The sequence below is a fragment of the Diceros bicornis genome, chromosome 15, assembly GCF_020826845.1.
Source record: "Diceros bicornis minor isolate mBicDic1 chromosome 15, mDicBic1.mat.cur, whole genome shotgun sequence".
NCBI lineage: Eukaryota > Metazoa > Chordata > Mammalia > Perissodactyla > Rhinocerotidae > Diceros > Diceros bicornis.
Window position 1 is genome coordinate 1,549,633 of NC_080754.1, and position 25,404 is coordinate 1,575,036.

Below are 25,404 nucleotides of genomic sequence, written 5' to 3' on the forward strand. Positions count from 1 at the left end.
TGTCATTAATTCAATCACATTTCTGCTCATTTACTTTTTAGAAGAAAAAAGTCATTCTCTTGAGAAATTTTTCTCATTATTTTTGTACAAACATCCATTTGTATCCCAGTTCCTACTTAGGAAATAAAATAAAAGAGCCAGGTGGCAAGTCAGATTTTGTCTCTTATTTTGTTTAATCTGAAACATTATTTAATTGATTTTAATGGGATAAAAAAGAAGCATCTGTACAATTATAAATGGGACAATAGTAAAAAAAGATATATTATTGAAAATATTTCTGGTGTAATAAATAACAGACCGAAAACTGCCTAAGTGATTTTTTCCAATGTAGCCCATAACAGAGCTTTTATTTATTTATTTATTTTGTGTGAGGAAGACCAGCCCTGAGCTAACATCCGTGCTAATCCTCCTCTTTTTGCTGAGGAAGACCGGCCCTGAGCTAACATCTATTGCCAATCCTCCTCCTTTTTTTCCCCCCCAAAGCCCCAGTAGATAGTTGTATGTCATAGTTGCACATCCTTCTAGTTGCTGTATGTGGGACGCGGCCTCAGCATGGCCGGAGAAGCAGTGCGTCGGTGCACGCCCGGGATCCGAACCCGGGCCACCAGTAGCGGAGCGTGCGCACTTAACCACTAAGCCACAGGGCCGGCCCAGAGCTTTTAAATAGAAACATTCGTTTATGGTAGACATCCTTACCATTTTTATTCAGCCATCATTTCCAGAAGAAACGCATTTTCTAGAGTGGCCAGTGCTCCTCTGTGGTCCAGACAGAGAGGACACAAGTACATGAGTAAACTGCTCAGGCAGAGAAGAACAGTACCACTCTGAAGAAGTGGAAAACAAAAGAAAAAGGGATGGATTTAGAAAGATAGCTTCATGGGAATATATTTTAAATGTGAAACACCATTACCTGAGGTAGTCCTTTTTAGGTCCAGAATCATGGCATCATAGAGAAAAGACGAAGAGCCAAGACAGTGGTTTAATGGTTCTTATTAACTGTAACTTCAGATCTTCAGACTCAGAACTCAGATTTGTCAGTCAGAGGGGAGTTTTCCTGAGTCCAAGTAGATAGAGGATGGAAGAATATGAAAATCTTTCCACATAATTGTTTTTAGAGCTCAAAAATTCACTTCCTCCTAGAAAGGGGAAGTAGAAACTGCTTTGACTCATTCCAGCCTATAGGAATTCATTCTTTGAATCATTAACTCATTCAAAATATATTTTTCAAGCACCATGATTCATAAGCAGAGGAAGTTTAGTACTAAGACAGGACACACAGTCCCTCCCTCATTACGGAGTTACAGAGAGTGGACGTATAAGACAGCAATCACATTAAAGCACAACTACACAAGGATCACAGCTTCACAGCTTCGTTCTCCCTAGACATCTCACTTGAAAATTTCCAAACATAGCATTATCTTTTGATAAAAACTTACCGGCTAGATGCCTGTCCAGGGCTCAGCTGGGCTGGAGAGAGCTTAGCTGCCAGGTATTAGAGGAGCTGATTAAAACAACAAGCCAAAATGAAAAGATCTGTCCAGGCTTGAGCCACTCACTGCAATAATATAAGCAAAAGGCCACACTGGGGAGTGCTGGCTCCAATCCCCCTTCCGCTTGTCCCAGGCAGGGCTCTGGTCAGGGTTCAACTGGGTCAGCACAAACAGGGTATGGGGATCTTCTCACTGCAGAGGGAACCCCAAACAAAAGGCTCCCCGGGTTTCATGGACCTGGGGGCCAGGGAACAGGAGTGGGGGTGGGGGGGCTAGGAGTAGAAAACTTCTGAGTCCTGAGTCGGCCTGGGGAAGTATCTACAGGGTTCTCCCCTCTGCCCTAATGAAGAAGCCTTGAGAGGCTCTTGAGGAGGGCCCCTGGCTTTCCACCATAAAGAGGTCACCAAACGGGCTCTCTTGGGCTAGGAATGCACTATGCATAAGGGCCTGGGCAGCCAAAGGGACGGAGTCCTTGACCGTAACTCCCTTCAGAGACTGCAAGGCACTGGCTGTGCATGGAGCCTGTGTGGGAGGGCAGCTGTCCCCTCTGAAGCCTGCAGGTGAAGGTTTTGCAATTGCCGAAGGGTGGGCCTGAAAATTCACACGTGCTTTTCTACCAGGAGCCAGACTCCTCAGAGCCTTAGTACTGATGCCCAGACTCCTAGAAGTCTTCCTTAGTGGTCACCTCCTGAATTTGCCAACCTACTCCTAGTGTCTGACTTCCAGCATATGGGGTATGGTGCTGCCAAATTTCAGTGTCTGATACTCTCCTTTGTTGGCCTCTTTTTCTCTTTCTATCCATCACCAGACAACTTTAACTTTTTTTTTTTTTTTTTTTGGTGAGGAAGATCAGTCCTGAGCTAACATCCATGCCAATCCTCCTCTTTTTGCTGAGGAAGACTGGCCCTGTGCTAACATCTATTGTCAATCCTCCTCCTTTTTTCTCCCCAAAGCCCCAGTAGACAGTTGTATGTCATAGCTGCACATCCTTCTAGTTGCCATGTGTGGGACGTGGCCTCAACATGGCCAGAGAAGCGGTGGGTTGGTGCGTGCCCCGGATTGAACCTGGGCTGCCAGCTGCGGAGCGCACGAGCTTAACCGCTAAGCCACGGGGCCGGCCCCCAACTTTGACTTATTTTAAACACATAAATCAATAAATTGCTATGTGTTAGCCTTATTTTAACATATAGAAACAGAAAAACTTAACTCTAAAGCAGCTCAAGTCTTATTTTAGGCTATTTAATACAAATAACTGGTTTAAATGAGTTAGAATCTGTGCCAGCATTATATTACCAATATTCATATCACATATGATAATTATATAACATATATTAAAATATTGACATATTATAATAATGCTCATGTTCTTTACATAATTTTTATATAATTCCCTGAAATCATGACGCACTTAAAATATAAAATTTTCTATTAAATATTTTAATCATAAATTTATGCCTTTATTAAAAGATTTTATTTTAAAATGGCCTCAGTTTAATATACTGTTTTGTTATCCTTCAGTAAATAACCCTCTGGTAAAAATTAATGAAAAATAGCTTGGAAATCATATTATTTTTTTCCCTGGTCATTATCTTATTTCAAACACCACTTATGGGGTTAAAAACTAGTTAGAAGATTTTTTTAGATGACAATTTTTTGTAGCAGTCACTCAGAATTTGCTTTTGAGGTTTATAAATATTTTATAAATGGTGGCACCAGTGAGTCTGATTATAATGGGCACCAAAGATAAGAAGAAGCAAGTCATAACCTCCTGAATAAAATATGTTCCTTTTAAATATAGCAAATGACATTATTTCAGTCAAGAAAATTGTGATCTTATTGGAATAATACTTAGCATAGTCTAGGCAAGAGATTAAAAACTTTTGAAAATACTTAAAGTAAAATCATATGAAAGTCTAGGTAAAGATTTTGGAATTTTTGCTTTGTTTCCATCTTTTGGAAAAAGAGCTTATTTTAAGATTTTAAAAATTTTCTTATCAATTAAATATTTTATTTAGAAATGGGAAGTAAAATACATATTTTAAGATAGTTACAAAATATAAATTGAGAAGTGATACTTTGTCTTATGAAAATAAAATTATATGTGTTAGACTCCTTTCAAATGCCTATATCCAGAGAATGTATACTATGAAAAGTATTCTAATTCAGCGTATAGTTGTCATTTAACTCTTTGATATTGGAATTTCAAGACTTTTATGGTTTTCTTACATAAATCTGGATTTTTAAGCTTTTTCCATCAATCATGATATATGATTGAGTTGATTAAAAGTATTGTCTGAGAATATAACTGTAATTTCAAAACCAAGTTCCCAAGCATACTCTATTGCCCTTAAAAAGACAGAAAATTAGATTCACACATAAAGAAGAGTCAGAAATAAAGAAACCAGGGTGATGCAGAAAGCCACCAATGAAGCATTAGGTACTGTAATGATTTCTGGGCTACAGAAATAAAGAATCCTAGATTTGAACAATAGTTCTGTGTAAGAGTTGCATTTCATAGTTTATGCTAATAGAAATATAATTACAATAAAATGATATATCTAGACGTTACCAAACAGAACTTTCTTTTCCTAAATTGTCCACCGGTTCTTCAGACACGTGAGTGGCGTGAGTTAACCTTTGCAGAAATCGTAGCCAGAAACCTTTCCGCAAGGTCACACCTAGTTGCCTATTTAGGTGAGACTGAGGGGCCAATCAAGCTGATGCAGGAAGTGCGGCGACCTGGGTTCAGCTTTCTTCTGGGGGCCCTTACAGAGTTACAGGACGCCTCCGCTTGAACAGCGGGAGCTTTCTCCGTTAGAGAATTGTTCATGAATTCTAAGTCAGATGTACAACCTGGGGAATTCTGAGCTGGAAAGTTTCATAAAGATCCTCTAATCTCATGTCATCTTTTCACAGATGAAAAGTTAATGTTTAGAGAGTTTTAGGACTTGTCAAAATTTATGCATGATGATTCATCAAGTAGGTGTGATGGGATTTGTGTAGCTAATGAAGCTACAAAGCACTCCCAGGATCTGGATTTCTCCATTCCTTGTATATGAATCTCGATATGACACAATATTGATCAAAATTTTAATATTGCATGGATTTTACATCACCTCCTGAGACTGTGATTAATTAAGATGTAAATGGATACGTCTTATTCTTTTGGTTTTTTACCAGATATCAGCAATGAAGCTGGAGGGAATATTGATATGAAGGGTTAGGCTTGTTCTACTGTCTTCCAGCATTTAATATCCTCTGTATGGATTTTGGAATATGTTTTCCAGTGAATTATTTTGCTTTGGGCTGTAAGGACATAATTTGCACAGGAGAGTGTTGTTAGGACTCACAAGATTTTCTAACAAGATTATACATGCTCATATAACCAACTCACCTACCATTTTACTGCAGTACTGCAAATAAGGACTGTTCCTATGAACAGTTCCTAAGAACAGCCTAACATAGTTCACAGATGAGTCAAAGTGCAGCAAATGATTAACTATGGGCTTCCTTACCTTTGTATTCAAGTCTTTCTATTAATATGTATTAAAGTATATAAATAGATATAAGTATATAACTCATAACTTTATATGTAAGTACATATACATGTATATAACTATATAACTATGTAATATAAATATAGAAACCCACTTGAGTGTACTTTTGGTTTACTTTGTATCAGTTAGCAGTAAACACAACTTACATGCCTAGCATAAATTAGATTCATAAAACAAAATTTCTTTTCTGGGCAAAAAGCTACTTCTTTACTCCAGCAAGAATCTTCAAACTGCGTAAATATTACATCTTACCTACTGGACATTCCATCACCCTTAGTGTTTCAAATAAAGATTTAACTGGGATTTAATTGGACACTTATGGAGTGTTATTGCTAATTGAAAATGGTACTTGAAGCACTTAATTTGAATGACTACTGATTTTTCTGATTAAAAATCTATCTCTGTGTAGACATAAGATCATATCATAAATTGTCTTATGTTTTCAACATCAAGTTGTCCCTTAGTTAAATGAGAATACCTATATAACCATAATAGTTTGATATTAAGATTCATATTTCCATCTTTATTTTGAGAAAATTATTTTCAAATAAACATTTAATCTTTGACTCCTAAGAACCTCAAGTTGCATTGTAGTATTGTCTACTTGAATATTTTATATTTATAATGATCAGTAAAAGGCAACTCGATAGTAGTGTTATCTCTAGTTTCTAGACACGAATCATTCAGTACAAGAACTTTCAACAAGGAGGTTGGAATGATCTCTCCTGGGATCCATCATAACAAGTAACCAGGGGAAAAGAACGTGGTTCTTTCAGTCCAGCACGGGGCTTACAAAGTGTGGCCTGCAGGACAGATTCAGCCTGATGCCTGTTTTTGTGTGGCCTGAGAACTTAGAAGGATTTTGACATTTTTAAAGTGTAGTAAAAAAATTTAAAAAGACTATGTGACAGAGACTGTATGTGGCCTGCAAAACCTAAAATATTCACTCTATGGTTTTTTACAGAAAACACTTGCTGGCTCCTGATCTAGTGTGTCGGTTCAGGGCCAGACTCCTCACTGAGTGTGCATCCTTGGACCGGTCACTTGAAATTGCTTGCGTCCCAGTTCCCTCATCTGTGAAGCCCGACAGTAGTAGTTTCTGCCTCACGGGTACTTGTGAAGACATAGGGAGTTACATGTGTAAATTTCTTCAGATGTAGAGGAAAGTGCTCAATGGTGGCCCTTGACAAATGTTTGGTGGCAATATAACCTACAAAATGAGACGTTTGAGCTTTAATGATAGCTACAGCAGTCTTCTGACTTTACAGAAAAAGCAACTTTTCAGATAATGATGAGACGCTTAAACAATATATCTGAATAAAAGTATGAATATGGCTAATGAAAGTAAATTAAGTTACATATGTATATGTGTGTGTACATATATGTATATATATAGTCGTTTTCATATTAGCTACCATCTCCTTGGTGGCTCCTATATGCTAGAAATGGGCTACTTATGTTACTTCTAGCACATTTTGACTAATCCTCAAAAATAACTGTGAAAAGATTATATCAGACCTAATTGCCTGGAAAATAGTCTCTGAGATCAAGATACACGTGGAGGGAGATTGTGGCCAAATGCTCCAGGAAGAACACGTGGGAGGGATGCGGAAGCAGGATTAGGTCGAGAAAGAGGGGACCCGTGGTGCAGCTGCCAGCCAGACTTCCGGCAGTGGTGGTGGAGGGGGAACTGCCATTCAGGCGCGTTCAGCACTGAGGCAAGGGGGCTGGCCTTTTCATCCCCATATAAATCAGTTTTCAAATGGGGTTACTTGGGGGCAGGCAGTTCCCTTTGCCTGAGAGCAATTCCTGGGGAGACAAGCAATTGTGAACCTGTAGCTGGCAGTGTTCCTAGAAGAGGGACCCTCCGTGATCCTGGGATCCGTGTGGTGTGTCACAGCAAGGACTGCAGCCTAGCCTCTGCACAGCTCCACGGCGTATAGTATGTTGACCTTGGGAACAGGTCCTCCGAGACCCTGGTCTCTCTCTTACCCGGGGAAATTTACAAGGGGAAGAGTGGGAGACAAGCTACAGCCTCGGTCCCAGAAGCTGGCAGGAACGTGTACGTGATGCTTATCGTCTTCCTCCTCTACCCATTCCAGAGTCCCTCAGCACCAGCTAGCGCCGTGGCTGGTTTGGGGCTTATGCGGTGAGGTGACCCAGATCCTATTCCTCCGGGACCCAAGCGCCTGGTCACCATGCCTCTCTCAGGCTCTGGCTGGTGCACTAGTTCGTTAATCATCAAAATTGGGCAATGAAATGCCAAGACGCACTCCATGGGCCACATGGGTGCCGAACATATTCCTCTGTCTCTTTTATGTAACATGAGCCCTACCCTATCCTGAGTATCAAGGTCATTTACCTCTGCCAGGCTGGCTACTGGTACTTGACTGGTCTGTTCCAACAGAGATCCTGAAGATTCAACACAACCCCAACCAAAATCCCAGAAGGATTTTTTTCAACAAACGACTTCTAAATTTATATGGCAAGGCAAATGGACTACAATGGACAATGTGATATTGAAAAAGAAGAGCTAAATTGGAGAACTCACCTTACCTGATTTTGATACTTATTATTAAGCCACAGAAATCAAGAAAGTGTGGTATTCGTGTAAGGTCAGACAAAGAAATCAGGGGACAGATTAGAATGCCCAGACATAGACTTTATGTTAGTCCATTCAGGCTGCTACAGCAGGATACCATAGACTGGGTGGCTTATAAACAACAGAAATTTATATCTCACATTCTGGGGGCTGGGATACCTGAGATCAAGGCGCCGGCAGCTTCAGTGTCTGGTGAGAGCCCACTTTCTGGTCATGGATGCACTGTGTCCTCACATGGATAGGGGTGAGGGAGCTCCCTGGGATCTTTTTTATACGGACACTAATCCCATTCATGAAGGCTCTGCTCTCACTACCTAATCACCTACCAAAGGCCCCACCTCCTAACCCCACCACATTGGGGGTTGGATTTTTTCACTACTGTGTAATTTATTATTATTAGAAACCAGCTAAATGATAAGGCTTAGCTATTATATAACTATTAAGAGAATTCCATGCAGCATGGAAAGATGTCTTATGAGTAAGAGCAAGTTAAAGAAAACAGTATATAGAGTCTGAACTCATTAATGAAAACATATATGAAAATGTATGCATGTGCTAAAAAATTCTAGAATATGTACCAAAATGTTAACATCAGTCATTTTTTTTTTGTTGTAAAATTGTGAGTGATCTTTGCATTCCTATTTATATTTTTCTGAATTTCTGAATTTTTTTAAGCAGGCATTGCATTTTAAAAGAGGGTGTTCTTCGTGAGTATTTTTATATTAAATGTCCTAAACATATTATCTATATTTGTACACAACAAAATTTCTTAGACATATAATTAAATTGCCTCACCTCAAGGAATTTTTAAACATGGAAGATGCTATATAAAGCTATAAGTATTTGCTACCACCATATATTTCAACATCTCCTTTTTGGTAATGGTAGGATTATATTCGCTGCCCCATTGAAGTTAGGTAGACCTATGGCTTGCTTTAGTTAATAAAATGTGAGCACCCATGAAACGTGATTCTTCCTAGTTGGAAGTTTGGGAACCAGACATGAATCGCCATGTTTTCTCTTTCTCTCTGCAATGATCCAACTTTTGGCTCTTCCCTCAGCCTGGAACATGGAGATGGCAGACCACAGAGCAAACCGCCTAGTCAAACTGCAAAGGACATGTAGAGTGAGGAAGAAATTAGCCTTCATGGTTTTATCGTATCATCCCCTTCCTCCCATCAAATACAGACAGATGGTCCCCAAAGAATTTTGGATTCACAGCAAGATGACATTTCTACTCAATATCTGTGACTCAATAGATCACTTTATTATGGATTATAGGGTTTCCTATAAAACAACTTCCATACTAAATTTCAAACAACCCTCCAAAGGCTAATTTGAAACTTGGAATACCTAGATTTAATGAGCATTTGTTGTAGAGTGAGCATTAATAAATACAATTTTTTTGCCTTCATGGTTTAGTTAAGTAGCTAGTTTTTTCGTTATGTTATTTTTGTCACATGGAACGAAAAAAGAATCAGGAAAGAAAAAGACTACTTTAGGAGGAGTAGTTTGAGATGTTTTATATAAAAGAAAACAAAAATAAACAAGCAAATAATTCTTGATTTAAACAAAGAGAAATGACAAAAAATAGAATTGGTAGGTTCAGTCAATGCATAAGTGAAAGTACAACTCTCTTCTGTTTTTCGTTTTGTCCGGTGAAGACAGTCATCTCCAGCTCCCCCTCCTCCACGGCCTTCACATTGGGCTCGGGTACATGATGCATTCTCGCTGCTCTTCACTAGGGAAACTCGCCACATTGCGGTAAATCTGCCATTTCCACTGGTGTTCTTTAACTGCAAATATTCTCTCTTATAAATCAAGTTAAAAGTTTTTTGTTTATTTTGTTGATGGCACCCTTGGATTTTTGAGAAAGATATACAGTACATAAATGTTATTCCCTATATAATCCCTACGAATTGATTTCTTTCTAGGTGCCTGTAAAGGAGATTGCTGCGCTCTTCTCCAGTTTATTCCTCTTCTTTCACATCTTTCCCTCCTCATCCTCTTCCTCCTCTTCTTCTTCTTTTGGAAGTAGAAAAAGTGAAAGGTGAAAAATAAAAAATTGATGTGATGCAAGGTAGCAAGAAGTTCAGAAATGTAGGAGTAAATTATCAATTTGATATAAAGTATGGAAAAAATATAGTTAAAATTTTGACTACTCAAGATACTTAAAAATTTCATTAAATTCTCAGCACTAATAATCCCCTAAGCAACCAAAAGAATAGAGAAAAGCATATTATTATAAATATTGTGACAGTATTTTGTCTTGTATTCATTTTGCTCCACTGAGAAATAGTTATTTTTTCTCCTTGGAGTTGTGTGACTGGTGAGTTTGGATCAAATCAAAAGACTATAAAGAATACAGCGTCAACTCTGCAGAAGAATGTTTCCAGCAATATGCGAGCTATTAAAACACACACACAGTCAATTAAGCCATTGGATAATAGATCTTTTGTGTTCAGGTAACTAAATAAGCTATTCATTTAAAATATTTATTAGAGCTCCTTTGTTTTCCTTCACATTCAAGGATTTCAAAGGAAATGACAATGTTAATGCTTCCTCTAAATGATCTTCCTCTCATGGCAGACTCTATTTCACCCATCTGCTTATGATGATGAGAATGCTGGGTTCTCTGAGGGTAATGAAAGGAAATTATATGAGGCTGACTCTCGTTCCCTTGTGATAATTCTTTTCTCTAGTCTACAACATTCAGACTTGAGAAAATGAAACCCGTGCTTATTTTTATGTGGTGACTACTATCATAGTCATTTTAATGTAATCGCATTATTTACCATCTGTTCTTTGTTTAGCCAAAATTGATTTTCTATATAGTTCATTTGGACACTTGAGACAAATAAGCTATCTATTTGTGTCAGTTTAATGTCTTAGCTACTAGAATTTTAAAAAAAGAATATTTTCACAGGACAATATATTTCAAATAGCCTCTAACGCAATCTATTTTTGAATTATCCCATTTTGTTTTATAGTTTTTTAAAAGGGGATTATGTGTAAGCTTCATTATTTTTAAGGCCTTAGATCATAATGAAAGTGATAATTCATTGTTTTAAAATGAACATTGATTTTTTTTTTTAGGGCAAACTGAAAAGAAAGATTATGCAGCTCTTGTCTAATGTCTGGAAGCTGTTTTGTATCACATGACTTTCTCCCAAGTGGTTAATTCTGTCATCATATAACATTAATTTGAGAAAAGTATACAAATTTGGCTTAATTGTTTCTATATTGGACTAAATTTAACATAATGTAGTATAATGTACAATAAATTATTTATTTATCAGTGTGGTACCCCTCAGCTAAAGACCACTAGGACCACATGTTCAGCCAAAAACAGTTGGATTGGGTGTACCACTGAAAGCGGCAAACAGCCATTGATCATTCAGCAACTGGTAACTATGGGGGATTGGAATTTGCCAACTCAAAATATGTGTCTGCCTGAATGACATTTTGACTCGTACCTCCACTAACTGACCAAAGGAGTTTGGGATGCGAGGCCTGCCCTCAGAAAAGGCCACTACTATAGATATCTCTGGGTACCTGGGTGGGCCCTGCTAAGCCCATTCTTAGTTCTAGTTACCCTTTATGAGAGACATTTGCATTTGGAATGAAAATCTCCATTTGTAAAGGTATCTTCTTCCCTGTACCAGGAAGAAGAGGGGAATGGCCTTACCTAGAAACTTATCAGAATGGAAGGCGAGGACTTAAATCTGCATGATAAACTTACTCACTGTTAACTGTGTTGTTTGGGCAATATGCTATCTGACTCCCACTAGGTTCCTATAGATGACATCTCCCTGGAGCCTGGGTCACCATGATAACGGGTGTTTGAGCTATTTTTTTTTCAGGAACTGAACCCCTTGTCCACTTCTGGCCAGACTGAGACCACCAACCCACCAACTGGGCCTTTTTGATGGCAAGAGGTTGGAAGTCCACCCTCAGGACATGCTAATGCCGCCATTTTGTGAACATGTCTCCTACGAAGAGACATGAAACCTGACTACGCTTGGGCAGATCATCAATTACCTCATCTCTCCTCACCTCCAATCATTTCAGACCACCTTGCCCCCTTCCCCATAAATATTCCTGAGTCCCTATTTTCAGTGAGGCGGATTTGAGACTTCTCCCGTTTTCCTCACTTGGCTGCCTTGCGATTAAACCCTCTGTCTCCGCAATCTCGTCGTCTTGGTGATTGGCTTTCTGGGTCGCGGGCAAAAACAGACCTGGTGAGGTAACACCACCTTCTGCAACAAGAAGGACTCACACCATGGGGCACAGGGAGGAATCTTCAGTCTGTGTGAGAGGGGCTTCCACGCTGCTTTTTAAAGAGATGAGCCTGTGGTAGGTGATTTTGGAGATGGTTCAAGAAAACAGTGTTTTCTTCTTAATTAGGTGCTTTCAGAAAGTAAGAATAATTCTGTAATCAGGTATCTTAATTTCATTCAGTGGATGGGAGAAATGGAGCTGAGTTAAAGCTATAACTGGTAAAGAAATAACAAGTTAGCTGGGAAGAGAACTTGTTTGATCATATCTGTGGTTTGCAAAGGTTCCTGTGTCTGTGTATGAACAGACATGCTAACAGAACAATCTCGTATTCTCATCTGATGCTGTGAAATTTTTTATGCTCAGCAGGAGAACACGGTGGCCTAGCTATTGGTGCCAGACCAGCGGGCAGCTTCCAGGGCTCACTGCTCGTCACTTTCTTGTATGTATGTCACTATGATCATTGTCATGGACTGAATGTTTATGTCCCTCCACATTCATTTGTTGAAACCCTAACTCCAGTGTGACAGTACAAGAAGGCGGGGCCTTCAGGAGGTGATGAGGCTAGAGGAGATCTGCGAGTGGAGTCCCCTTAGAGAGATTGGTGCCCTTAGAGGAGGAGGAAGAGAAGCGAGAGTCCTTCCTCTCTCTCCACCACGTGAAGATACAGCAGCAAGGTGGCCATCTACAAGCAGGAAGAGGGTTCTCACCAGACCACCGACCTGCTGGCTTCTTGATCTTGGACTTCAGCCTCCAGAACCATGAGAAGTGAGGGTCTGTTGTTTAAGCTCCCCAGTCTATGGTATTTTGTTACAGCAGCTCAAGCTGACTAAGACAATAATCAAATGTTTGATTCTTACATGTTGAATTATTGTAAAAATTTGTAATCAACGTATGACATTATGATTTATGTTGACCTTTTGCATGATGTTATGACTGATGTCATTAACTAATAACACCATTAATTAGTTACCTGTTTGATATGTTTTGTGGTGTCACATGAACATTGACATGATGTAGCAAGTGAAGGATCAATTTTTCTCCTGTAATCAACATACAATATGACGCTTCCAGCCTAAGAATATTTAAAAAATCACTGCCAGTCTCTACAACACACAGGAGACTATAGGGGTAGAAGGCCATATAGGAATAAAGTCTACAGGTTAAGGGAACAGAGCTACAAAATCACAGAGTCATTTTAATTAAGCAGGGAACCGAATTTAAAAGTAACATAGGGGAAATAATGAATTCTATACAGATCAGTTGCTAAATATTCAGTAATTTAATACCGTTCTGAGTAAGTGTTTAAGCAAACACAGCACAGTTTAGATTAAGAGGCTCAAATAAGTGGATGCCATGGTTCTGATGGTTTAGGGCAAGAATAAATCAGGCAACAGTGATGAAGGGTTATCACCAGGTCTCTACTGAGGCGAGCAGAGATTCATATCAGCACACTACATATATATTTATAATTCCTTATATATCAAATGTAATTTCTTGTTACACAAATGTTTCCAGTCTTTTTCAACAATCCTTTTTGGGATATGCACCAATCCCAAGATCAAAAGCTTTTTGAGTGATGGTTAACCGTGTCCACTAGCCCAAGAGAATGGGGTGGTACCTTAACAAATACCTAAAAGTGAAGGAGTGGCCTTGGAATTGGAGAGTGGGTGGAGGCTGGAAGAATGTGGAGGAGCCTAAATCCTGTTAGGGAAAGCCTTGGGCAGATCGTTAGTAGAAATGTGATGTTAGGGACACTGCTGATGAGGGCCCAGAATGAAAGGAGGAACACGTCACTGTAAACTGAACAAAGGGAGAGCCTGGTCCTGGCAGAAAACTTAGCGAAACTGTGCCCTGCATTTGTGTGCAAAATAGAAGTTGAAAGCTAGAAACTTGGACAAATACCTACAGAGATTCCCAAGCAATGTTGAAGGTGCCTGGATGCTCCTTGCTGTTTATAATAAAATGTAAGCACAGCTCAAGTGAGAGAAAATCTCTTAGAAAAAGGAAGCAGTACTGGAAGACTTGAAGTTCTTAGCCTTTCCAATGGCAAAAGTGCTCAAAATCAGAAATGGAGGCTGAATGTACAGCAAACAGCAAAAGCTGAGCACGTGATTGTACAAACTTTTGTTAAAACCCCAAAAAGATTTTTAAAAAGTCAGAGTATTCAGTCATAAGAAGGCCCTTTTCGAGAAATTATGTATGTGTCTCACAAATCGAAATTAAATTAAAGGGCTTCTGGGAATTCAGCCATCTCAGCAGGAGGCCAAGATAATATGGTACCTCACAGCATTGTTGCAAATATTGAGTGTCTGCAAAAATAGGATATTTGTTATATTCCTCAAACATAATTAATTTAGTTATTTAATTAGTTAGGTAGTAAGTCAGCTGGTTATTGAAAGAGAATAATGAAAAATGACATTGGAAATGTATAGATTTGGGATGAGCCTTGATGCCAAGTTGTGCGTTTGGGGATATATTCTGTGAGCAACAGGGAGGCAAGCATGAATATCACAAAAGAAAGAAACATAGTCAGAATTCTACTTCAAGAAAGCTAACATGAAAAAAAAAGGTTAAATAGAAAAGTGAGAATTGGAGGGACTAAATAGAAAATTACTACAAAAGTTCAAATAAAAGATAATTTATAACCTTAACACAAAGAGAGATGAACTCTTGCTCGTTTTTATGGTTCGTTTTGACAAATTTTGTAGTACATGCATGGTAACAATACACCCTCAAGGTGTGATAAGTTTACCTTCTCAGAATTAAATTATAATCACCCATCATGCCATATTATGATTGAGGCCTATGAAAAAGGAGAATTTAACCTATCGTGAGTAATATAAGTATAAGCCTGAAAAATTTTAGGAAAATCCAAAATACAATTGACTTGACCAAGGTTTAGTTAGAGAATTGATTGTATTAAAATGTTTAAGCTATACCTAATCAATAGGTATAGTAATGTCCAGTGTCAATAAGCTGCATCTCCAAGGGGGGCAGGAAAAAGCCCTGTTTTGTAGCATTTTCCAATTTCTGTGGTGTAAATACTCTCACTATGGATGATTTCAAGAAGGTTTAACAAACAAGTTGCAAAATTCCTGAATATTTAACAATCTTCCCTCCAAAACCTGTCTCAGCTAGCTCCAACACACAGAAAAGCAATAGAATAATATTCAGCCTTGAAAAGAAGGAAATTCTGCAATACGTGACAACATAGATGGACCTTGAGGACATTATGCTAAGATAAGCCAGACACAGAAAGAGAAGTACTGCATGATTGCATTTATATGAGGTATCTAAAATAGTCAAATCCATAAAATCAAAGACTAGAATGGTGGTTACCATGGAGAGGGGACAGGGGCAAATGGGGAGTTATTAATCAACAGGCATAAAGTCTCAATTAAGATGAATAAGCTTTAGAGATCTGCTCTACAACATTGTACCTATAGTCTACAATAATCTACATTTGAGGATAGATTTTATTTCGTGTTCTTATCACAAAAAAATTGGAAAAAAAAATACCACACAAAGACTTGACAAAAGATTGTGTCTTAATATAAACCATGAAGGGGAGCACAAGGGCAAGAGTTTGTCACTGTCAAATCAAAGTCCTACAAGGAGTTATGGTGCTCATCAGACAAGAGGACACCTGTTTCCCTAGGACGGGCACTGATGGATGAGGTGATTGTCATATCTGAAAGGCTGATTCCATGTAACCAACTCTTCTGTCTTTGATTCCATGTTCATAAGGAAACATCTGCTGAAAATGTGGTGTGTGTGTGTGTTTGTGTGTGCATGTGTGTGTTTTGACATGAAGAGAATGCAGTGATCAGTTAACAGGGAGAACGTTGGTGGTATTTTGGTCTATTTGATAGTTATATTTGCTGTTATAAATACATTCACTGGTATTCTATTTTATACCAGGGTCTCCTGTAAGTTTGATCTGTGCAAGGTTCTTCTCCAGCCTCCTTGGATCACAGCTCTATGGGGAGCTGAAGAAGAATACCAGAAACAAGAGCAGAACTCTGAATAATGGGGAAACCTAGGTCTACATATTTTCCCCTGGGTTCAGCCAGAGATCTGGGGCATGTCTACTGCAAATGAGAAATATATATTGAAGGACTATGATCAGAGCATCTTAATATTCATCACAGCTTAAGATTCATCATGTGAGATGAGATAGCTATTATTAGTCCACTTTGAAATAAGGTGAAACAGTTGAATAGATGCTAATAAATATATAAATGCTCTGAAGTAACAAAATATGTTTCGAAGTATTTGAGAAAATTGTAATAGTGAGATGAAAAATATTTGCAAATAGCTAAATATATATAGTAAGTATATTTCATAATGAAAAATTACTTATGATGAAATATGAAAGTAGATGTAGAAAACACATTGAAAAATACAAAACACCATGTAAAATAGGGTGACATTATTTAGGTTACTTAAATTTAGCTGAATCATTAAACCATTATCCCCATCTTAAAAAGCAACTACAGAGTATCCAGAGTACTCTTTTTTTTTTTTTTTTGAGGAAGATTGGCCCTGAGTTAACATCTGCCGATCCTCCTCATTTTGCTAAGGAAGACTGACCCTGGGCTAACATCCATGCCCATCTTCCTCCACTTTATATGGGAGGCTGCCACAGCATGGCTTGCCAAGCCATGAGTCGGTGCGCGCCTGGGATCCGAACTGGCAAACCTCGGGCCGCTGGAGCAGAGCGCGCGCACCTAACCACTTGTGCCACTGGGCTGGCCCACAGAGTACTCCTTGAATAGACATTAATTTTTATACAGAAACATACTCCTCTTTAAGCATATTATCATTTGTCATTTCTGCATACAGAAGTCTTTTAAAAGTGAATTATGGTAACAATACACAAAACAAAGTTTCTCAATGGAGTTTCTATCTTACATAAAGCAGATATAGAGTGTTTTATTTTACTTAATTCTCAGTACTATGTTGCTAGGAAAGAAGATAGTAAATTTAGTACTTGACATTTTTCCTGAAACGCATAGTAAATTTATTACTTGACATTTTTCCTGAAATACTTGAAATTTGAACATGTTTTCTTGGCTCAGCAGAAAAAAATCAAATAAAAGTCTCACGTCTACTATTACAAAAGCAAATGGCAGATGGGCTGGTGTGGAGTGGCGCTGGCTTCTGGGCTGGTTGACCGTGTAGCCGCCAGAACTCTGAACCAGCTTGTGCTCATCATGTGGTCGACTTTTGCTACCGTGATTCTTCCATTAGATCTTTATAAAAATGTATTTATTTTAGGAACATAAAAACAGTTAAATACTCCCTCAAACAAGTGATATATTCTGTACACAAATAAATGTATTTTCAGGTTAATTAAAATGAATTAATATAGATTTTCCTACAATAAAACAAAAATGTGTTTGTCACTAGCCAAGTATTTACAGCTCTGAATTCTTCAGGCACACGGAGTACCCTCTCACTGTTGCTGAAAGTTCCAACCTGCTCTTCGGCAACAAAATGTCAACAACAGTACGTCCAGCCCGCTGCACAGGATGCTCCCTCTCCTGCTTCCCTACAAACCTACAGCTAGATCTTCACCCCAATTTCACAAATTCACAAAGCATGTGAGAAGGAAATAGGAGCGAGGCAGCACCGAAGGTGGGCTAACACCACCAATGGGTGAAAACATTCAAGCCCCCACTTTTTTGGCCTGTGTCTACTGTGGAGTCTACAAAAAGCAAAAATTTGAGTGAGCAGAATCCTTTCCATGGAAAGTTGACCCAAGTCTCTTCCAGAGAAAGTTCACAGTGCGCTTAGTGTCTCAGTAATTTTTTCAGTGTTCGTGACCAAAAAAAAAGTAATAGTTTTGGTTATTAATACTTAGTTCCAAACAATTACATATGTATTTATGTGTTAACAAATTAATAGTTGTTTGAAGAAAATACTACATGTACATTGAGGAAAAAAAGACTCTTCTTATTCCATTCTTAGATGACTATAATTATTTACTAACGTGATGTGTGTGTCTGTTGTGCACTGAACAGTTTCACTTGTTGCTTGATACGCAAGAGCTTATCGTGATCACAAGTTAACCATGCAAATGAAGACTTACATCCTTACCATGGAGAAACAGAAAGGATAGAGCTGGGGACACTGCTGGCACCGAGCCACCTCAGCCGTCCTTGAAAGCTCATGTATTGCATGCTTATTATGTTAGAAAAATAAAACCACCAGTATGTAGGCTTTTGTGAACTGGTTTTTCAGTTATTTTTGTTTTATTGTAGTTTTAAGTAAAAGCCATCCTAAATGTTGAAAGAACAATATTATTATTTCTCCAAATATAATTGAAAATTTCACAAGTAAGCAAATTTGGGAAATTACAAAAAAGAGCCTAGAAACTATTATTTGGTTGTCAAAGGCCAGCCAGGTCTGCAGTAGTAATTGAAACACCAAGAAGCACTTGATTTTCCTAGCTCCTTCACTCTAATAGGCAACAAAATCATACAATATTATAAAATTTCTGAGAAAGTGCTTATTCTTCTTTAGTTCATAAAAAGGTTATTTGTTAAAAAAGCAATCAATCATAGCACCTTCTTCTTTCTTTTTTTGTTACCACAATGAGTTTAGTTAACATCCATCACCTCAGTTACAAATTTTTTTTCTTGTGATGAGAACTTTTAAGATCTACAGTCCTAGCAACCTTCAAATACATGATACAGTATTGATAACTTTAGTTACCATGCTGTATATTACATCTATAAAACTTATTTATCTTATAACTGGAAGTTTGTATCTTTTGACCACCTACACATTTCTGGCAACCACTCAACACGTTCTCTGTATCTAGGAGCTGTTTTATTAGATTCCACATGAGTGAGAGCATATAGGATTTGTCTTTGTCTGTTTGACTTGTTTCACTTAGCATAATGCCCTCAAGGTCCATCCATGTTGTTGCAAATGGCAGAATTTCCTTTTTGTGGATGAATAATATTTCACTGTCACATCTTCTTTACCCATTCGTCCATCAATGGACACTTAAGTTATTTCTATGGCTCGGCTATTGTGAATAATGCTGCAATGAACATAGGGGTGCAAATATCTTTTCAAGATAGTGATTTTTGTTTCCTTCAGATACATACCCAGAAGTGAAATTGCTGGATCACATAGTAGTCATATTTTTAATTTGTTGAGGAACGTCTATACCCTTTTCCATAGTGGCCGAATCAATTTTCATTCCCACCAACAGTGCCAAGGGTTCCCTTTTCTCCACACCCTCGCCAACACTTGTTATTTCTTGTCTTTTTGATAATAGCCATTCTAACGGTTGTGAGGTGGTATCTGTTTGTGGTTTTGAATTGCATTTCCTTGATTAGTGATATTAAGCACCTTTTCATGTACCTGTTGGCCATTTGTATGTCTTCTCTTTGAAAAATCTCTATTCAGTTCCTCTGTCCATTTTTTAATCAGATTGTATATATTTTTGCTATTGAGTTATATGAGTTCTTTATATATTTTAGATATTAACCCCTTATGAGATATATGATTTTCAAATATTTCACCCCTTCTGTAGGTTGCCTTTTCATTTTGTTGATGGTTTTCTTGGCTGTGTGGAAGCTTTTTTAGTTTGATGTAGTCCTACTTATTTATTTCTGCTTTTGTTGCCTTTGCTTTTGGTGCCAATTACAAAAAATCATCACCAAGACCAATGTCAGGGAGCTTACCTGCTATGTTTTCTTCTGAGAATTTTATGATTTCAGGTCTTATGTTCATGTCTTTAATCCATTTTGAGTTGGTTTTTGTGTATTGTGGTTCTGTGTATTACTAAAGCTTTGTAATATAGTTTGAAATCAAGAAGCACGATGCCTCCAGCTTTGTTCTTCTTTCTCAAAATTGCTTTGGCTGTTTGGAGTCTTTTGTGGTTTCATACAAATTTTAGGATTGTTTTTTCTATTTCTGTGAAAAACGTCACTGGAATTTTGATAGAGATTGTATTGAATCTGTAGATTTCTTTGGGAAGTATGGGCACTTTAACAATATTAATTCTTCCAATCCATGAACATGGAAACATTTTCTTTTAAAAGATTTTCCCATTTACTTGGCACAAATTGCTATAATAAGTTCAAGGTGGAATGCCAAGGTACTACATGAAATGGATCTTCCTAAAATCCTGGACCAGGTTTTGATGTAGTGATAAAATTAGCTGAGATTAAAACAAAGCAAAGGGATACAAACAGACAAAAACACCAGGTCTGTTTCACTGCCTGCACTTACAGTTAACACCATGGGCATCACACAGATGAAACAGTGACCCCACTTGCAGCCATTCAAGCTTGGACAACAGTATGTTAGCTATTCCACAGCGCAGAGAGTAACAGAGTATCCTACTGCTTTAGGCAACCAGTGGGAAAGTCCAAGTCCTACTTGAATAACCTATACTTCCGGATCACAGAAATGGACGATGTTGCCTCAGATACAAACCTAAGGGATTTTCAACAAAATAAACAAAAAGCACGTAACGGTTTTTAAAATCTCTCTTATTATGATTAATGAAAAATCTAACAGTTATAATCCTAGTTTTTTTTACTAGTTTTTAAAATTTTATACAATATGAATATCTTTTTCATTTACCCCTATGCTTTGCAAAGATAATCTTTTGAAATTCAGTCTCTTCTTATTGATTTCCTTGTGATGAAATATACTGATATTGAGTTCTCTTAGGAGTTATCTATTATTTCACTATTAATGATGCCTGAATGTCACTGCCAAATAGGGGTCCTCTACTCGCCACAAAGACAAGCCAGCAGTCCAGAGGCAAGGTGGTAGGAGAGAAAGGGTCTTTTCTTACCGCTTGCTAGCGAGGCAGAAGATGGCAGAGCAGCGTCCTTGAAGAACCGTCTTAAGACTACAGAATTTTGAAGCAGTTATATAGGGTAAAGGGGCTGAAAGGAAGGGGTCTCGGGATGTGACTGTCTGGTGTTGCAGTCCTTGAAATGCCAGATCATCTCTTTTTCTTGTCATGGGTGATGGATACCAGCATAGGGCTCCTTTCTGGAGATTGTTACATTCCTGGGAAAACTTAAAGAACAAAGTTACTGCCTTGTGGCAATAGAGAGGTCTATGTACAAGCCGAGGCTGAGAAAGTAGCAGAGCATGCATATTACTCACAAGTAGGTGTGGACTTGTCCAGGCTACATGCAAACTAAAGCATTGCAGACTCAACAAAGGGGTGTCTTGTGGATCAGGGTTATTTATAGCTCCAATGTGGTTCCCCTCTACAAGATGGCTTCCCTTATGCTAACATATGCTAACCTTTAGCTATATCTACCCCTGTAGCTACTTAGGCAGCGCTAACATGAACATTTTTGAACAAAATTGTTTTCAGTGATTTCCCTTTATTCACAGCAATAGAGTATAATTATGTTAACATGGTGACCAAGTTCTAAAGCTAAAAGTATGGGTTATGAATCACTCATACAAATGAGTTTTGTAATTATTCAATGCAATCGGACTGAAATAATATTTGTTATTATTTATTTATCATCTTAAACCTGACATTCGGAAGGTATTGATTATGTTTTAAGGCACGGTTTAAAATGACCATTTGAGTTGTGTGTGTGTGTTATACATGTTTTTTTCTTTTGTTTTTCCATATGCATATTTTAGTATGTTTGTTAAGTAATTCACTGCCTATTAGATTCCAAAAGGGTATGTTTCAAAGAAAAAGCAAACTAACAACAGCAATAAAAGAATGACAAAAAATAAAAGACTGTTTGCACTGTTTAAAATTTTTGGAAGTGATTATAATTCAGTAATATACAATCTGGTTTTGGGGACGTTTTAGTATACTTCCATAGTGTAAATGAATATTGTAGTTTCTCAAAATAAATTTTATAGAAGGTTATATTTTATATCACTTTACTTAGGGCCTGGATTTATGTGCTTCATTTTAGAAAGCAGAAACACTGTTGTTAATTCAGTCCCCATAAAGGAAACCTTTGGTAATACAGTCATGGAAGGATCAAATAAGAGTCAGCCACATAAATCTATCTATGAAAGGCTGTTCAATGCTGCAGACATATCTGTAGCCCGTGTGGCTAAGGTGAATTCTTATTTTTCTTCTTTCCTATGTCTGACCTTGAGAAAATGGCCTTCAGTTCTTGAGGTCTCAGGCTTGTTATTTTAAAAGTGAAAAAGCATGATAAAATTATTCTAAGCCTCCCTCTAGTTTTAAAAACTAACCATAAATATGAAAATAGAAGTTCTGGTATAAAAATATATATATACATATATATCTCTTAGTAACATTGTGGAAAGATTTAAATTCATTCTCAAAGTGGAAAATACCCAACTAAACACTATCTAGAGATTTGAACTAAGGATGGCGAATTCTAGATTAACTATCTTTAGACAATAAATAGATTATTTTTAAAAGAGGATCCAAGTTTACAGTATTTTCTGACCACAATACCTGTCTGACAAGATATAAACCGGGATGGACATTCGTCCACTGGAATTTTTCCCATAGAAGAATTATTTCTTCTTCTGTCTCTCTAACTGGCCTCATGATCCATCCACATAGTTGCAACAATGTCCTGAAGATCTAAAGTCAACCACTTCTCCTTACAAATGTTTTGCAAGATAGTTATTGAAGGGTAACCTGCCTTTGTGGCCTGTCCAGTTCCCCCCCGCCCTGCCCAATTACCCTCATCATGGCAAATAAGACAGCAGCATATGACGCAGCAACGAAGCAAATACCAAAGAAACTCTTGTAGTGCTTAAAAATCTCTTTAGATGTTTTATTAGTATAATAAAAAGCAGCTTATTACATGGTGTTTTGAAGAAAATTGCAAAACTTGTTCAATTTCTATTCACTTGCAAAAGCCAAAGGATAGCTCCTAGTCACAGAGCATACTGTTCAACAGACATGTAAAAAGCAATAGTTATTAAAATTCACCCTTCATAATAATAGGGAGTGAGCAGGTGTCTAGAACATAAAGTAACAATAGAAAATAAGGAACGTATTTGCAATTAGAAATTAGTGGTACATGCTATATGTAGATTTGTAAAACGTTCTTTGTAGAATCAGTCAGTTTTTTTCCTCAGTGTAGATGCATATGTACAAAACTGACACAAAAAGAAAGTCATATTTTAAAGATGTTTTAATTTAATGAATGAATTAATAAAAACATGGGATTTCATTTAAGAAAATATATTCAATAACCCAATAACATAGAGTTTATTTGATTCAAAAGAGTGATTCTTAAATGTGCATCCTTGGCTCTCAGCCTGTGTCTGTAAAACACAAATATTCAGCATTTAACTGATTGATTACTAATTAAACCTGTAAAGCCCAATTTGAAACCTCCATATGTATTTAATCTTTAATAAGATTTTATAAACCTGAGAATATTAAATATTTGAAAACAGTGACTAGAATTTAGTGGGTTATAGATGTTAATATGAACTGTAACAGACTCTAACAAATTTGCATCAGAGAAAACATACCACTTCATTTAATAATTATAACATGAGAAAAAATAATTGAACAAATCATACATTAGGGTTATGTTATCACTTTTGATTTGAAGAAGAATCATTTGTTAATTTAAGAAAAAATTATAGGTCTTATTTAGAAAAGCAAGTATGTGTTATCTCAGCAAATCATAGTTTTCCTCGTTGAATAAAAATTCAACTGGCCTGGTCCAGCCAACTGGAGCTTGCAGAGAGACTCAGCAGTGCCAATGAGCCTCCCAGTGTGGGTGTCCCCACAGGCCGGGCTCCTCCAGATCTGTCTCATAAATATTTTTCAAAGCCAGAATTACCTTAACTCGAAATCCGCCGTGCATAGGAATTTCAATTTTTTAATGATAGAATATAAAAGAAATAAGATAAAATGCAATGCTAACATGATTTACTATGTAGCACTTTTTCTCCTCTTGTAATGAAGGTCTTTTATTTGTTACCTCAAAATTGTATTTATTCAAATAAAAATAGTAATAAATCCCATTATCCACATTATTTAGACAGTTTTATATTTGTCTAAAATGACCCTTTCAATACCGAGCGCATGATCTCAAGTAAGATGGTAACAACTTACAACCGAGCATTAAATAGACATTAATGTGAAGGGCTAAGTGAGGGCTTGAAAGATGAGGGTCCAGATGGAACAGAATTGTTTGGTCTTATTTAGCCAGCCGTTACAATGACTGATACTTTAGGTCAAAAGGAACATAAAGAAAGTAATGTCTGCGGTTTGTATCCCACCTAAGCTCTGAGCTTTGTGACTTGTTTTCTATTAAAGCATTTTGTAAATGTTGACTAGAGCTCTAGATATTTTATATCTTTCTTCAAATAATTTGAAGGTAGCTAGCTTTTTCTAAAAACCATTTTTTTTTTCCACTAGCAACTCTCTTCTAGGGAATTTAAATGGAAAAACTAATTATTATAGTCTAATATTTTCCTCATCAAATATAAAAACACTTTTTACTACCCACTACAGCTGTATTAAGGACACAAAAAATGAAAGGGAAATATTACTTACTGCTCAAGGTATAGGAATAAAACACACCCATAGGATGCAATGCTACTTTGGGACACACAATGCTTTATCGCTTCCCCACCCTCATAAGTTCATCTGTGAAGATATCTTGTCCACCTTGAGAATTAAAGGATGACACAGATCTATGTCACCAATGGGTGCTCCATTCTACAAAATCTATGTTAGTATTAAAGAGGGCAAGTTTCATTGCATAAAACCTCAAAATTTTAAAAGAATTAAAGTTCAAGTCTGATGGGTGAAAGCATATTACACATGTCATTTTTTCTTCTTTTCCCCATGTCTGAATTTTCCTAACTGGCCCTTTGTTCTTAACATTACGCTGGGTCTGGAGTGGGACCGTCACGCAGAGGGAGTGAGTGGCCCCTCCTACAGTGATGGACTGTACCATCTGCAGAGCCGGACACGGCAGCCTTGTCTGAAAACTTACTTGTATTCTATGTTACCATTTGTTAGGGTCTCTAGAATAAGACAAAGGCTAGAAGTTCATAATTTTTCATTTTTATTGTACATGCTAAAATTAGAGAAAACATATATGGCCTTAAAGTGTCCTAACTAGCCTTCAGAAGGATATAAAAGTGGGATGAGAGTTCAGGGCCTTTTGTTAAGTGCTATTTTAGCTGGTGCTTCATTAAGAAGTACTAAAAAATTGCTCATAATTACCAAAAGACAAACATCAGAAGGTTCCCCTTTTGAACATATATATATTTTAAGTTTCAATAACTATGAAATTTTTAGGGCTAATGAGCTGTTACAGTAAGATAGTAATCAGTAGTTTTGGAAGACAAACTGATACTTTAATAAATAACAGAACTAATATATAATATTTTTGTGCAGAACTAATATATAATCTTTTTGTGAATATGGCCACTTTCCAACATGCTGCAGGTAATAGTCCCTAAAATTCTATGAGTCAGACTGGCCTCTGTTTTCTCT